The sequence below is a fragment of the Jaculus jaculus genome, chromosome 4 (genome assembly GCF_020740685.1).
Source record: "Jaculus jaculus isolate mJacJac1 chromosome 4, mJacJac1.mat.Y.cur, whole genome shotgun sequence".
In the NCBI taxonomy this organism is placed as follows: Eukaryota; Metazoa; Chordata; class Mammalia; order Rodentia; family Dipodidae; genus Jaculus; species Jaculus jaculus.
In genome coordinates, this window is record NC_059105.1 from 71516300 (window position 1) to 71532035 (window position 15736).

General features: G+C 39.8%; 1 protein-coding gene across 10 annotated transcripts in view; it reads right to left on the reverse strand.

Moving 5' to 3' along the window:
• B3galt1 (beta-1,3-galactosyltransferase 1) overlaps positions 1 to 15736 on the reverse strand; it is a 565801-nt gene that overhangs the window by 32157 nt on the left and 517908 nt on the right. For 2 of the 10 annotated variants that reach the window (XM_045147959.1, XM_045147954.1), the window contains one exon: positions 12058 to 12183. The exons of 7 other annotated variants lie outside the window; for them this stretch is intronic. The gene's annotated coding sequence lies outside the window, so the exon portion shown is untranslated. Of the gene's footprint in view, positions 1 to 7896; positions 7969 to 12057; positions 12184 to 15736 lie in introns of those variants that run through there. One more of the 10 variants, XM_045147955.1, reaches the window with a different exon arrangement.

Genomic DNA, 15736 nt, shown 5'->3' on the forward strand with positions numbered 1-15736 from the left:
TGGTAAAGTTTCCAAATAACTGTCAGTAATGATGCATTCTTCCAGAGAAAAGCAAAACTTTGCATGTCTGATCACTCTTCATTATTTCTGTTCCTCTGTGTTTTCTCCAAACAGATACTTAACAATTTCACAGATTTTTGAGATGACTGAGAAAACACTTAGTAATTCATGTCTAAAATGTCCCTCCTAGTTCCTTCTATTAACACCTTTCCTCAATCTTACTTATTCTCTCTCTACCACTTTCTTTTGGCAATAATACTCTTAACTTTCTTTGGCCACAAACATTTACCTCAAGTCCTTATTTGGAATATTTTAAGAATATGTTTGCCCATTTCAGAAGAAACCAGGTGGTCTTAATATTGAGTATGTCCAAAAGATATGAATTTTGAGAGCAGATCAGTGACTGCACAATTTAAATTGTAATTACATAGTAATTACTCCATTTGCTTGTGAACACTGAATTCTCTCTCTGGGTTTCAGACAGATGTCACAACAGATGCACCTCATAAAAATGAGAGTTTTATTAGCTGCAGCAGTAGCTGGGTGTATATAACCTTCAGTAATGCTGAATTAAATTGTTAATAAAGGACACTGCTGAAAACTGTTAAGAAATATGACTGAAGCAAGAAAGAACAGAAGTGTCACATATGGGAAAGTTCCCATGAGTTAGTGCATCAAATATAGTGTTGGCATCTCCAAGAATTGATGAATAATTGACTTTGGGATTATTGACAGTGAAGATTTTGAAGATAACTTTCTTTTGTACAAACTAATTTTTGTTTATATTATCTCACTTGATTATCACTGGAATACAGGATGTAGATACTGAGTACTCAGAAGTACACCCAAATTCTTATAACTGGCATGTAGCAGAGGCTAAACCCACACCTAGGCTGCCTGACTTGGAAGCCTTTCTGTTTAACATTATGCCACACTGCTTCTTTGTGGGAACCCTATATGAAGTCAGCAAATCAATTAACTGAGCATGCATGTGCTTAACCAGATTGATTGACCTTTTGACTTGTTAATTTAAAATCAAATAGATTAAATCAGCTGTTTATGAAAACACAGGCAAAGAAGCACTTGTTTATTTTTACCTCAAACTCTCAAATTTGGCAGTATTTAGTTCTCTTTAGCTACATTTTGAAATCATTCTTTGGGTAACATAGGATACCGCTGGACATGCACAAGCCTTTTCAGCTAGATCTATGTAGTTCAAGATAATCATGGCTGGTAGCATCATCTTCAAAAGTGGAGCACAATATGCCCAGGTAATATTGGGCTTCCGACTTGTGGGCAAATTTGAAATAAATGAGGAGATACACTCCTCAGAGAAAACTTGGAGACATTTTCCTAAAGGCTGCAGAAACATTGTCTATCTCCTTTACTTTCCTTTTTTTTTTTTTTTTTTTTAAAAAAGTAAATTATTTGAGAGAGAGGCAGGGAGAAAGAGAGAGAGAGAGAGAGAGAGAGAGAGAGAGAGAATGGGCACACCAGGACCTCCAGCCACTATAAACAAACTCCAGATGCATGCACAATCTTGTGCACCTGGCTTTATGTAGGTACTGAGGAATCGAACCTGGGTCCTCTGGGTTTTTAGGCAAGTGGCGTAATGGCTAAGCCATCTCTCTAGTCCTAGATTTCCTTTTTGATCATATATCTTCTTTTTTTTCTCTCTATGTTTCTTCCTTTCCTCCCTCTGTCCCTTCCTTCCTTTCTTCTTGAGCATCAATCCATTTATCCCTGACCCTATTTCCACTTAATGTCTTTCCTCTTCTAACTCTGACAGTGATGTGCTTGCTCCACGGCCTGCCCACTCCTGGCCCAGCACACTGGTCTGTGAACGTCCCAGTCCTCATGAAGCTTGTCACTCAGAAAGCTGCTTGAGTATTACCAGCTGGAAAGAATTTGCTTTTCTTAGTTTTTGAAAGCATGTCTCTGGGCCATGACTTTCCAAGCCGGTGGTGATTGGCCAGGATGACAGAGAGAAATGATGCAGTTATCCATTCATTGGACTCCCACACAAATGTCACAGCCTAGCTAAGAAAGGCTGTTTTTATTTTATTTTATTCTGTCTGTGTGGTTTTCTTCATACAAACCTGTCATCGCTCTCTAGCCATGTGTTACCTCTCTATTCCTCCTCCATAACGTCTCCATGGTGGTGTGTGGCCAGATCCTCCGCTGCCCCTCCCCTCACTGTGTGCTCTGCTTGCTGTCTACCTATCCCACAGACTCTCACCCTTTATGCACCCTCTGATATTACTCCCTGTCTCATTCTTCTACACCTTGTCTCCTTTTGTCTTGCAGGTTTTGGTGGTTGGTTCCCCCATACATGACTATCTTATCATGGCCATTGCTCAACCAAAGCCCAAATGTCAGCTAAGAAGACAGCTGGAGGTGAAGCTGGTGGAGAAGGCAAAGCAATGACTGAGGCTCGCAAAGTGTGGGGAAAAGAGAGGCTCCTGGCTGCAGCCTGCAAAATCAAACTAATGTGTAAGGCAAGCCTTAGCCCTCTGTGTTCTGCTCTACTGCACCTTCATGTGTAATCCTTTAGATCATCGTTACAATTAAAAATAACTTCTGAAGAATGTCTGACATAGTAGAACATGAGATTCAGATCAATATAAAACTGGGCTGGAGCCAGAGAATAAAATCTAGCTTTGCTAGAAATAATAGGTAGTCTCCAAGCGTTGAAATTTTTACATTATGTTAATATATCAACCTTGGCTCCAGTTGGAGGCACATACTAATCTTGGGAATGTTCAGGTACTTTGATAGTCCTTGGTTTCCTAATCTGCAAAATGAAGGTCTGATAGAACCAACCACTTGAATAGTTTCTGTTTCTAGTGCAATCAGATATGCAGGACTTAGGGCATACTGCGTAGGATATAGTGAAGCCCTGTTATTAAAACTGGAATTTTATTTTATCTTTATTTATTTGAGAAAGAGAAAGAGGTAGATAGGGAGAATGGGGGTGCCAGGGCCTTTAACTACTGCAAATGAACTCCAGACACATGTGCCACCTTGTACATCTGGCTTATGTGGGTCATGGGGAATCGAACCTGGGTCCTTTGGCTTTGCAGGCAAGTGGCTTAACCACTAAGCCACCTCTCTAACCCAGAACCGGGATTTTAAAATCCAGAGTAAATTCAAGCTTGTCCTTGTAAAGTCATCAGTTTTGCACACTTCTGTCTTTGTTTACTCTCCCAATACATAAAGAAAAGGACATACTTTATCTCACCTATTGGGATTGTGTGACCTGTGCAAAATCCTTCTCTTATATGGACTGTATCAGGAAAAAAAAGATCACAAATCACCTTGGCAGGTTTCTTATCAACTAAATGGCCTCTTCCAATCATATTTCTGCCATTTCAAATGCTCACAGAACATGTTCCATGCAATGGTGCTCATTAATTCATAAGGCAGTTCATCATCTGCTACACTCATTTCACTGGAGTATGAAGGCTATTTTGTGCTATTAGGGAAGATTTCAGAAGTCATTTGTGAGTGGCAGGTAGACTTGTTGGCCATTTTCTCCTATAGGGAATTTACCATGTCCTAGGACTGTGGGTTTATAGAATTCTCCAGATCAAAATCCTCAGAGAACTTTTTCGTTTTTTTTTTCCTGTCAGGCTCTGGAATCTGGATGCTAGGGCACAAAGGTGCATCACAGTGTTCACAGAAGGGGAAGAAACATAAGGCTTGTTCATAGCTGAGTAAATATTTGTGAGGCACCTGGGAAATAAGCCCATACTATTCTAAGTGCTGTTGAGAGCTTAGGACATCCTGCTCTAAGAGGGCAGGGGGGAAGGACTGCTTTGGCTGCGACAGATTTGCAGCCTGCAGAAGTCTTTACTGTGCTTCCAGATCCCTCTGTGCATTCTCTCAGGGCTCAGTGACATTAGCTAAGAACGACTGTTACAGAGTCCCCGTGAAGCCCAGGGTGATACGACCTCTCCTAATCCCAACACTGGCCTTGCTGCCTTTTCAAGCATTTAAAAATGTTTATTTATTTATCCATTTGAGAGAAAGAGAAACAGAGGAGAGAGAGAGAGAGAGAGAGAGAGAGAGAGAGAGAGAGAGAGAGAGAGAGAGAGACAATGGGTGCACCAGGGCCTCTAACCACTGCAAATGAATTCCAGATACATGTGCCACCTTGTGCACCTGCCTTATGTGGGTACTGGGGAATCAAACCTGGGTCCTTTGGTTTTGCAGACAAGCACCTTAACCACCAAGCCATCTCTCTAGCCTCAGACATTTTTTAACCTCAGGAATTGTAGAATACTTTGGTTTCTAATCTTGTGTTTTCTACAATCAAGACATAGTTTGGGGAGAAACAAAATTACAATTCATCCAAGGTCATAAACAAACACTATCAAAAAACTGAACTGCTAGATAGTAGTTATGCCATGAAGGCCACAGAGGGGGCCAGGGTGCATGCTGCAGGGAACATGCTGCGCTTCCTACTTCTCAGCCCTCCTCTGCTCACTGCTCAGCTTCATCGTTCTCATTAATTCTCACCCAAGGGCTGATCTGAGCCAATCAAGTTCCCTAGACAGCAGAATTGTGAGGTCTGATGTCATTAACACAGAGGCTAGAATCTTGTCAGAGTTCTGCTGACTGCATGCTCAGATCTTAGACATCAACCAACTACACTTGGCTTTGCTCTTTGTAACCAAATGGAAATGGAACAGACTGTCCTTAGTGCTGCTTCTGAATGTAGTGCCTGTGGGTTCTTCATATCTCATTCTTTGTAGTCATATTCCTCAGCTGGTAGATGTGTTGACATCTACTTGCAGGGATATCTCCCCCTCTCTTCCTTTCCTTTTCCCTCCCTTCTCAAATCTAAGGCTTTAGGAATGGTAGGCAGGCACTCTACTCCTGAGTCATACCCTGAGCCCTAAAGGTTGAGTGATAAACACAGTGACCTACAGGCCCCCTGAGACACACGTTAGAGGGAGCATTTGTGCTGTGTCTTCAGAAGCTGTCTACATTAGGTCATAAGTGGTGCTCTTGGGGCCTGGAGCTTTGTTTCACAAGTGTTTTGGTGAAGAGGACATCTCTGGTAGATCACAGTGGAAAACCATGTGTTATGTACAAATAGTTCTGGGTTGCACTGAAGTCCCTGACTCCCTCGCTCTATCCTTAACTGTCTCTCTCATGGCCTCTTTCAGCAGTAGACACCATTTCCTCTTTTGCCCTTAGCCCATCCCTGGAAGGGAATCGCCTTGGCAGTTATTTTCAGTTCTCCTGAGGGTTTGGAACTCAGAGTCATCTTCAGAGGTATAGCAAGGCAGAGAGTTTGCTGAATCTGTTTGCCAGAGTCGGAGGATGGAGTCTTCCCCAGAATCCCCCCATTGCCTCAGTACTGGCTCAGCTCCATGGGAGACTGTCCCAGAAGAGATCTATAAAAACCAAGGACCTAGGGCCCTGCCCTTCCTTTGGCTCTGGAGAAACACAGAGATGCCTGGCCAGGTTCAGTATCAAGAGAGGAGCATGCCCTAGGAGCTGAATGGGTTGAAGAAGGAGAACAAGGCTGAGGGACAATTGCCCACCCCATTCCTGCAATATGACATAAGTCTATTCAAGTCATTTGAGGACAAGTGGCTGAGAAATATGCAAGTCAAAGGCCTCCTCCTCTGTTCTGCTGATGAATGGCAACAAGCCTACCTTAAGGGAAACTGTGTGGGGCAGTCTCTATTATGAATAGAGGAAATGAGACATCTAATTATGGCCTTAGTTTATAAGGCTGCAAGAGGACAAGTACTTTAACAATTAGCTCTGATTTTGTCATGGCCCCTTTTTTTTTTTTTTTTTTTTTTTTTTTTACAATTTTTCAGTTTACAGAGAAAAAGCAACCTGTCAATTTCATGGCAGCAATAGAATTCTCAGCTGGATAGTTTTCTAAACACCTCAATGCATGGAAAAGTAGAACAGATCCAATACTGCATCTCAGCGTCCCTCTCTCCAAGCCCTGGGCAGAGGCATAGTGAATTCTGTAAATTCTACAAAGCTGGAGGGAAGAGCAGAGTGCCATAGGAACTGCTGTGGGCAGACCAGACCCAAAGGGAAAATGATGGCATACACTGTATTGATGATGTGGAGTCTTTAGCAAGAGAATTATCTCTGGATAAAGTATTTTTGCTTACTCCAGAGAAAAGTAAATCTCTTAAAATTAATAGTCATTTAAAACAAAGTAGCAGATGAAGGATTTGGGAACTATTTTACATGGACTGTGTTGGTAACACAAAGCTTGGTGGAGTGATTTTCTAAGCTGCTTTTTCTTGATAATGTCCTAGTTTCCATTCATATGTTAATACCTCTTGAGTTTACACTGTATTTTTGAGCTACTGATGGAGTCCCAGGCTCATATATCTGTTTGTGTACTTGAGTGTATGCTTGCATATGAAGGACCTCTGAATGTAACATGCACAGATATTAATTCATGACCCTAGCCTTTTTCAGCATTCCCTGTCTTGGGAACTCTCTCTCTCTCTGTCTGAGAAACCCACTCTTATATCTGTACCTACTCCTTGTTCTGTAAATATTACCTCAGAAATTCCTCTGATCTGTTAACTTCTCTTACGCTCCATGCCCTGCCTCACTGAAGCTATGGTCATTTCTTACCTTGACTCCAATAAGTGGCCCAGTTAAATATTAGTTATCTCTATTATAATTCTTTTTCACTTTGGTCACTGCACTCTTTCTAACACACAAAGCTGAACAGACCATTTCATGCCCACCGCTGCTGGAAATCACTCGATGGTTTTCTCTTGTGTTGGGAATAAAGCTAAGATATTATCTAGAGCATGCGGTGGTGATCTCCAAGACCCCAAATGCCTTCTTCTGCAGCAGTACCCTCCTCAATGTTCAGACTCCCGTTATGCTGACTTTCTCCCTGCATTTTATCTAAATGCTTCCTTCTACACAGGCCCTTTACATATACTGCTTTGAATTTTATTGTACATTGTAAGATCTGAAATATTTTTCTAACTTCTCAATGACCACATTAGGCTTCACTTTCGAGAAAACGTTTTGTGTTTTCATGCACCTCTATCAGTCTCATAAGATTCTCTTGTGTTTAAAACATTAGTATTTATTAAAATTAATGTGAATATTAACACGTACAATTTACTGTATGCTGGACACATTTAAATGTCAAGCATAAATATTTTATAATCATTTTAAAATATCATCTTATTAAAAGTCACAACAAAATTTGAGAAACAGGCAATTATTCTTCTTCTTATTTTATAAGAGGCACACAGGAAGCCAAGCCACAAACTGAGTTCATGTTTAGTCATGTGATAATTTAATTTTGAATACCTGGCTCTCCCCTTGGACTGTGAACTTGGAATGAATTGAAGCCAGGTCTATTATTGATCAGCCCTCTTAGAAGACTGCCTAGTATGTTCAATATGTACTTGTTGACTGAAATTATGAATATTTGAATGAGTAATTAAGTAGGACACATTTTAATGTGGAAACTAACTGGGTATTCCTTTTGTTCTCCAATCCTAATTAGTCACCTATGAGATTGTTTACAAAATTCTAGACAGCTGCTTGCAAATGAGAAAATGGCATTCCCAATCCTGGAGATGTTTTAGCGCATCCTCCACTCTTCATTTTGATGGCCATCTGCTCAATTTCCAAATGAGGCACCAATTCAGTTTAATTTTACTCACAGTTAAAGAGGATTTTTTTTTTTTTTTTTTTAGTTTCAGTCTGGGGCTTCTGAAATAGAGTGAATCACACTCACAAAGACACATACTTACAAGCATGTGCATCTTCAGTAAGGTAGTCCACTCTTGCAGTTGTAACACAGAAGCCTCAAATCAGAGTCTTAACACAATAGATGGCTATTATTTATTCACATAACAGCTCGATGGGACTTACTATTGTTGGGCCAGACAGCTTTCCTGCTGGTGATTCAGGAGCCCAACTCTGGACCTGAGTTATTTCAATGAGGGTAGCTGTGGAAAAGAAGGCACATCTTCTTCCTTAAATCTTTGGTCCCCAAATGAGGCATATTCCTCCCTTCTATTACTTCTTATTGTTGGAAGTTTGTTATATGGTTATGCCAAGCTTTAAAGAAGGTAAGAAAGTATGCTTGAGTGATTGTCTGCCTTATCCCATTCCTAATCAAGCATGGCAGAGACTGGATGAGGGATTTGAGGGTTAACTGGGATGTCTGGAAAGGCCTGTAGGGAGGAGACTTTGGGTCATAAAGAGTAAGGAAGTTTTGCTAGGAAGAGATCATAACATGTCACAGGTATAACTGAGATCAATACCAAGAGAGATGAAGTCTGAAGCCAGGTGGGAGTGGGGATGGGGAATGAGAAGTAGGCCCATGCCTTTCTTAATGTATGTGGGGAGCTCTCAGAGTCAAGTGGGAAGTAATTTATTAGCCTCTTGGTCTTGGTCATCCTATTCTCATTCTATGAGTAATTAAAAAATAGAATTCAAGCCTTCATCACAAGTATTTTTGATCTTAATGTGAATATATGAAATAATTAGAAGATTGCTATGTAAAGATTTCAATATCACTGAAAACTTTTATTTTCAAGACTGTGCTAATTATAGAGGATGAGGCTGAACAAAAGCAGATGTGTAGTCACTAGAGCACAGCTTATTACAAACCAGCTTCATTTAGAGGCTGAGCTGAATCTATACATGTACTAAATCAATAGTCATTTAGTATTTATCATCTAGAAGAAAACTGGAGATTCTTAAAATGACAGGTTTCGCTGGGTGTGGTGGTGCACGCCTTTAATCCTAGCACTGGGGAGGCAGAGGTAGGAGGACTGCCATGAGTTCAAGGCCACCCTGAGACTACATAGTGAATTCCAGGTCAGCCTGAGCTATAGTGAGACTCTACCTCGGAAAAAAACAAAAGAAAAAAAGAGACAGGCTCAGCCATCACAGACTTGACTTATGATGATGGTATAGGGAACTTTTACACTGTAGTTCAAATGGTAGAAGGGAACAAGCAGGGCTTTATAAAGAAAAGCACCTGAGCCATCCTTTGGCCTGCCAGTCATTACCTGGATGGTGCCCACCATGAGGTATCACCTTCACTCTAAAAGGGTAGTAATGAATATGACAGCACCTAGAACAGAGCTGAGATGACATGAAAAACTAAGTTATAATTTCAGATCTACTTTAGTTTCCTTCCCCCTACATTGTTTTCTTCAGAAGGATTTCATTCATCTCAAATAAAAGTCCTCAAAACTTTAAGAACTATACAATAATGGCTGTAATATCAGATGGATGTGTTTCCTCTGAACCCACCAAACCTCCATAAAGGCTGTTATGATATCAGTGGCTGTATCTCAGCAGTGTCAAGGATAAAGAAGTGCCTGAGCTGTCTAATCCCAGGAGAGCTGACTCATCTCTTTCTTCCAAAGAGGATAAACTGCATATTATTCAATGCACTTTTCACTGTGGGGTGGAGGAGGAGGATTCTTGCTTTGTTACCAAACACCATTTTAAGTGCAAAAGACATTATCTGCTGCATAGATATTAAGGGAACTATGAGGGGGTCGCTACAAGTGTGTACATTTTCCTAGATTTGGTTGGTAAAATATTAGAGATCGATAGAAAAAGCTAAGAGCTCAGAAACTGCAGAGTATTACACATTATTCATTGGAAAGCATCCTAGGCCATCCTTCCTAGTCTTCTAGTCTTCCGCTCAGCTGTGAACGGCACATACATCCGGCACATACATCCGAGTGCACCTTCGTGTTGGCTGAAAAGATAGAGGTCCTTAGCTCCTGAGTAGGCATTAGGAGTACATTATCATATCAATAGCCCACAGACAAAATTCCTGATAAAAACCATCATAATCCAGAGGCAGGAGATAATACATGAGAGTCTGATTTGTGTAAACAAATCAAAGGCATTTACAGTCAAGCTACTTAATCTGTTTAAGGCATTGCCAGGAATATAAACATCAGAACAGCCTAGGATCAGGGCTGCCTGGAATAGAAAGAAACTCCAAAGATTGCTACTTTTTCCTGATTTACTATAATGTAGCCATATTGGTCTTCTTTCAATGCTGTGAGCCAGCCAGGATTAAAGCTTTGCATCTTAAAAAAATTTTTTTTTAATCCTCTAAAAATAGCGCTTGTCTTGCAAATATCTCTTGGAATAGCCAGGACAGACTCAGTTATGCTATATTAATGAAAGCTTCCAAGTTCCTGGTGTTCGGTCACTGTGGGCTGCTGGGCAAATCTCTGAATCACATAGGCTACAGCTGACAAAGCAACCACCAGCCAGCCTGCCACAGGAATGGGACCAGAGGGCCTTCCAGTAGCAGTTCAATTCTGCAGCATGGAAGTGACAAGTCCGGTTCCTACCCAGAGCTAACTCTGGTCACACCAAATCCTGTGCCTAAAGAGCCTCAAAGAGACCAAAACTCTGTGGTGTGCCAGGAAGGCGAGGTGCAGGGAAAGAGGTTTCTTGACTCTCACACCTCCCCTGGGCTACCCTTTCTAAATCAGAGGCCAGGGGGTTACAACCCAAGCACTCTTGTTTATTCAGGGTGCTTGTCATAACTAGCATTTGCATTGTTTGCTTGTTTCTGTTTTGTTTTTAGTCTGTTTTCTCTATTGGGCTCTTAAACCTCTGAAAGAAGAACCCTGTTGGCAGTTTGGCTCTCTGCTCTCTCTGCGATGAATTCAAAATGCTGTATGCACTAAGCTCACATTTCGGGAATCCTATGGCTCTAACAGCAGGAATCTCAGTCTACACCATCCTTAGGCTGTTCTTATCCACTGTTCTTATCTTAGGGCCTTTAACCACACCACAGCTAGGGTTTAGGCAGAGACCAACTGGGCACTCCTCAAAATGTTGTCATGAAGAAAAAAGCAAAACATAAAATCCATGAAAACTTCAGAAATCAACAAAGACAGTGAAAACCAACATATCCGGTGCAAATTGCTATAAACACTTAAAAGGAGAAAGGACTTAGTTGCACTGACATTCTGTTGAATGCACTTTTGGCACATTAGCTTGTTGGGAATTAGTTCAGAGCTATACTTCCCACCCTGCAATGATTCTTGAGCCTCACTGTCAAGTTGGCATTGAGAAGGTACTTGGAGACCACAGAGACTTATATGCTCCAGGTAGTCATCTCTGGGGCACTGAGATAGTGAGAAAGAAGAAAGGAGAATCTAGCATCTTCCTACATGGGCTGAGTGCCTTTCCTGAATCACTGCTACAGAAAGTCACTTAAAAAAAAAGTATGCTTTGTAGGGGGAAAAGTATGAAAATATGTACTTTATCTTACTTTTAAAGATACCACTTTTAGTAAAAATATGTTAGCAATAATTTCTGTTACATACTTTCAATAACAAGACCACCATTTGTCTATATACATTTCTATTATTTTCAGCTGAAATGCCTTGTGGGATAAGGTTATTTCCACAAAAAAGACTCAAGACCCAGTTAGCGATGGCCTTAGAAGAATGGATTTTAAATAGGAATTGTCTCAGGCCATCTGAGAAATAAAAGTTAGTTCCCATGAGTTCAGGCCACTACAAAAATCAGTCAGAGGTTTCAAAGAGACTTGTAAATGTGGCTTTAAAGGTCACTTTTAGTAAACTATGATTTTTTTTTCTCTTGTGTCAGTCAGAAATAAGGCTTTCAGGGCTGGAGAGATGGCTTAGCTGTTAAGCACTTGCCTGTGAAGCCTGAGGACCCCAGTTCGAGGCTCAATTCCCCAGGACCCACCTTAGCCAGATGCACAAGGGGGCGCATGCGTCTGGAGTTCATTGGCAGTGGCTGGAGGCCCTGGCATGCCCATTCTCTCTCTATCTGCCTCTTTCTCTCTCTCTGTCTATTACTCTTAAATGAATAAATAAAAATTTTAAAAAAATTAAAAAAGAAATAAGGCTTTTATGGCAAAGGTATCTTACATAATAATGAACACTAATAAAATAGTGGACACTAAAAGTTTCTCATTGCCCCCTTGTTCTTGGTCATGGTCTTTTGATCCTGTATCACTACTTGTTTTTTTCTCAGTTGATGAGTTGCACAAATGAGCTCTCTTTTTACCTGCCTAAACATGCTACATCTTCTCTCTTCTCACGACAGGTGACAAATGCCTAGCACGGTCTCCATCATTCCAAGATTTGAGGGCCTCCTGCCAGGAGAAGCTGCAGTGCCCCACACTGCAGAATCCTAAGGGGACACCAAAAATAGGGCACATTTTAGAAAAAGCAGGAGTCATTTGGGTCCTGGAGAAATAAAGACAGAATTCCATAACTTAAACAAAGGTTTCTAGTTTCTGGAATGGGATGAGGACAAACTTTGAATAGAGGGACAGTGAATGAAATTAAGAATAAAAAAAGAATAAACTAATGAGCAAACAAGTTTCTACTAGTTCTAGGATTGCAAATCCAGCAGTTTGTATGGCCAGGAGAGGAGGATGGAGGGGAAGCAAACTGGGAGCAAAGGTCTGTGGAATGATAGGGGCTATGGTGGTCTCCTGAGTCGCACTATTGGGAGGGAGATGCACATCTCAGGCTAAGTTGATTTTTCTACAAGGGGAAAAAAAGGCCCAATAACATTGCAACTTCAGGGCTTCAGGAGAAACAGAAATACGTATTTTGTATGTGGAATTTCTTGTGTTTTATATCTTCAGATTTAATTCAAGAAAACAAAAACTTCATCCGGTCAAAGAAAGGAAAAGCCAAAGGCTACAGGAGGGCCTAGGTCAGCCATGGGCGGTAAGCTTTTACCCATGCTCTAGGGTGGCTTCTTTAGTTTTCAAGTGATAAAAGTGTGGGTCCTTTAAGTAAGCCCTTTAAGTAAGGACACTGAGATAATTAGTGGCAGAGAGTTTTAGGCATTAGGCATGAATACCTTCCTTTTTACTTAGGACCTCTAAAACTGACTGAAACTGATGAAGCAATCTAAATTATAGTTTTAAGGCCAATCAGAGCTGCCTTCCGCTGATTTGACTTGGCTTTCAACATGCCTGCATATAAAACTTCATGGTGGAGGTATGATGTTCCATATTTTGGGAGATGTGCTGAGATGTAAGTGACTAAAATGCACATTGTCTAGCTTCTGTTTGGATGGTGCTGAGGCAGTGGAGCCACCAGTGAGGAGTGGCAGTGTGGGGAACACAAAGAGGCACAGGTGGGTCCCACTGCAGCCATCTGCTGCTCCAGGTGATCCAATACAAAGCTGCTATCCACATGACTCTCATTGTGTTTGGGTCTGCTTTAACATAGGCTAGGCCATTAACTTTCTGAAGCTCTCTAGGTCTCACATTCAAAACAGGGTTAACAGCAATGTCTGAATCACAGAGGTACACTGAGGTTAAAAGGAATCTATACATAGAAAATGTTCAGAATGGTGCCTTTACAAGTAAGCATACATGTTAGCTACATTTGTAATAACAAATGTTAACCAGGATTTGTAGCATCTGCTAACTTTACTTAATGCTTAAAGCATATGAATGCCCTTATGTTGATTCTATCATTATTACCACACAATATTGTTTAAGCTTTTCATAGTATTTGTCCTTTAATAGTGAAAAGACACTCATGATCAAAAGTCAAGTGTCTTATGCAGTGGTATTTAGTGGAGCCAGTGTTTAAACTGGGGTCTACTCAGCCTGTTGGCTTTGTCTGCTTCTCTACAGTCTTGTCAGGGTCCAGCTGAAGGTCCTCTTTGGATGGGCACAGGTGTTTGATCAAATATCAAATACTTCCCAAAGCAAATATGAAAGCAGAAGTCTCATAGCAGTCAAAAGCACTATAATACTTGATAATGTCCTGATTTATGAAAAAGTAATATTCTGAAATGGGATTCTAACATGTAGCTAAGAAACAGGAGATCATGCATTCAATTTTTTTTTTTTTTTGTTTCTAGGAATTTTAAAGAAAGGGCCTCTTCCCTTTAAAACTACATATGTAGTAGTAGGTTATCTGCATAATGTTGGTAAAATAACTTCTATGGATGTACCTTTTAATAACTTAAGTAGGTATTGGGTGTTAACTTTAATTAGTAACACCTGGAAGATTTTATTGCAGCATATTATATTTTTCCTAATTTTTGTAAAATTTCCTATGGAAAGAAAGAGATAAATAGAATATAATTATTACTGGAGTGTGTGAGACATTTATATGGAGACTCTTATACACACGTTAAATGAAGAAAAGGAAGGAAGGAAGATTGAAGAAAATGATAAGTTGATGAATGAAGCCATAAGTGGGAAACTATACCAGACTGTAATTGTTTTTACTCATAGTATTTACAGAGTGAAAAATGATAAAAGTAACCACAAAAGAAGTGTAGACATTGTGCATATAGCTAATTAAATTTTTCATGGATACTGTAGTTTTAACATTTTTAATCTTAATTTGATATACTTCATATTTTGAATTCCATCCCATTGTGGATTTTTTGGGGTACATTATAAGATTTAAGTTTAACTAAACAATGGGAAGAGAAAGGGGTATTCCTTTTGATGAGAATAATTAATTGTCCCCAATGCCAGAAAAGTAGAACTTAGAAAACATATACATGCAAATTTTCAGCAGAGTCATACAGCTGAAGCATGATGGGCAAATTTTCTCTGCTTCAGGAAGAACTTAACATTATTCTAACAATGACATCTATTCACAGTAATAATATAGAAAGCAGGAATGTATCTTACCAGATAATAATTTTACAGTTTTGTTTCTCAAGTGCAAATTTTAGAATTTAAGTTGGAGACATTGTAAGTTTCCTGAAAGTAAACTGCACTCACATTCACATGATACTTTTAGAAAACAGAACAGTATTTCAAAGTCAAACAGAAATGAATTTGTCCATTATTTACTATTTTGGATAATTGCCATTATTGCCATTTCTCTTTGGGCAGATAATTGAAAATTGACTATTGAATTTGTGTTTTTCTAGAGAAAGAACATAGACTCAACATTTGTCATCATATTCAATTTATAATTTTACCAGGCTTAAAAATTATAGCTCTTTTACTACATTATTCTGTTACATTTCCTTAGTATTGTCCCTTCTTTTTAGTCTCCAATTATGAATAAGAAATCTATTCACTTAAAAATGTTAGCTAAGGATAAATCTTAGTGACCTCTTGGGACAAATAAGATGGTTGTAGCTTTTTGACATAACTTTTAGACTTCTCAGTTTGCTTCCTCCATGATTCATAATAACAAGGAAATTTGCTTGTGAATCTCTAATCTCAAGCATCTGCCAAAACTACTAGTTGCCCTTTATTAAAAAAAAATTAAATCATTTTTATTTATTTATTTATTAGAGACAGTGGGAGAGAGAGAGAAACATAGAGAGAATGGGCATACCAGGCCGTCTAGCCACTGCAAATGAACTCCAGATGCATGCACCCACGATGTACATCTGGCTCACATGTGACCTGGAGAATCGAACCTGAGTTCTTAGGCTTTATAGGCAAGTGCCTTAACTGCTAATCAGTCTCTCAAGCCCTATTAGTTGGTTTTTTGATGTAAAGGACATGGACAGAAACTAGCAGAATAAAGCAGAAGGTACTGTTGAGTTGCCTATTTACTCATTTGTCAAAGTAAATTCTGCAAATCATTGGGAAGTCAGGTGGAGGCAACAGCTGATTTCATTAGTTAACAGACTTAAGTGAAAGAACAGAGAGCTTCCAAACCCCTTACATTTCAACTTCCCTTTCCATTTCTCTTTGTCATAGGTGGTCTCTCTGAGAAATAGACTTTGCGACTCT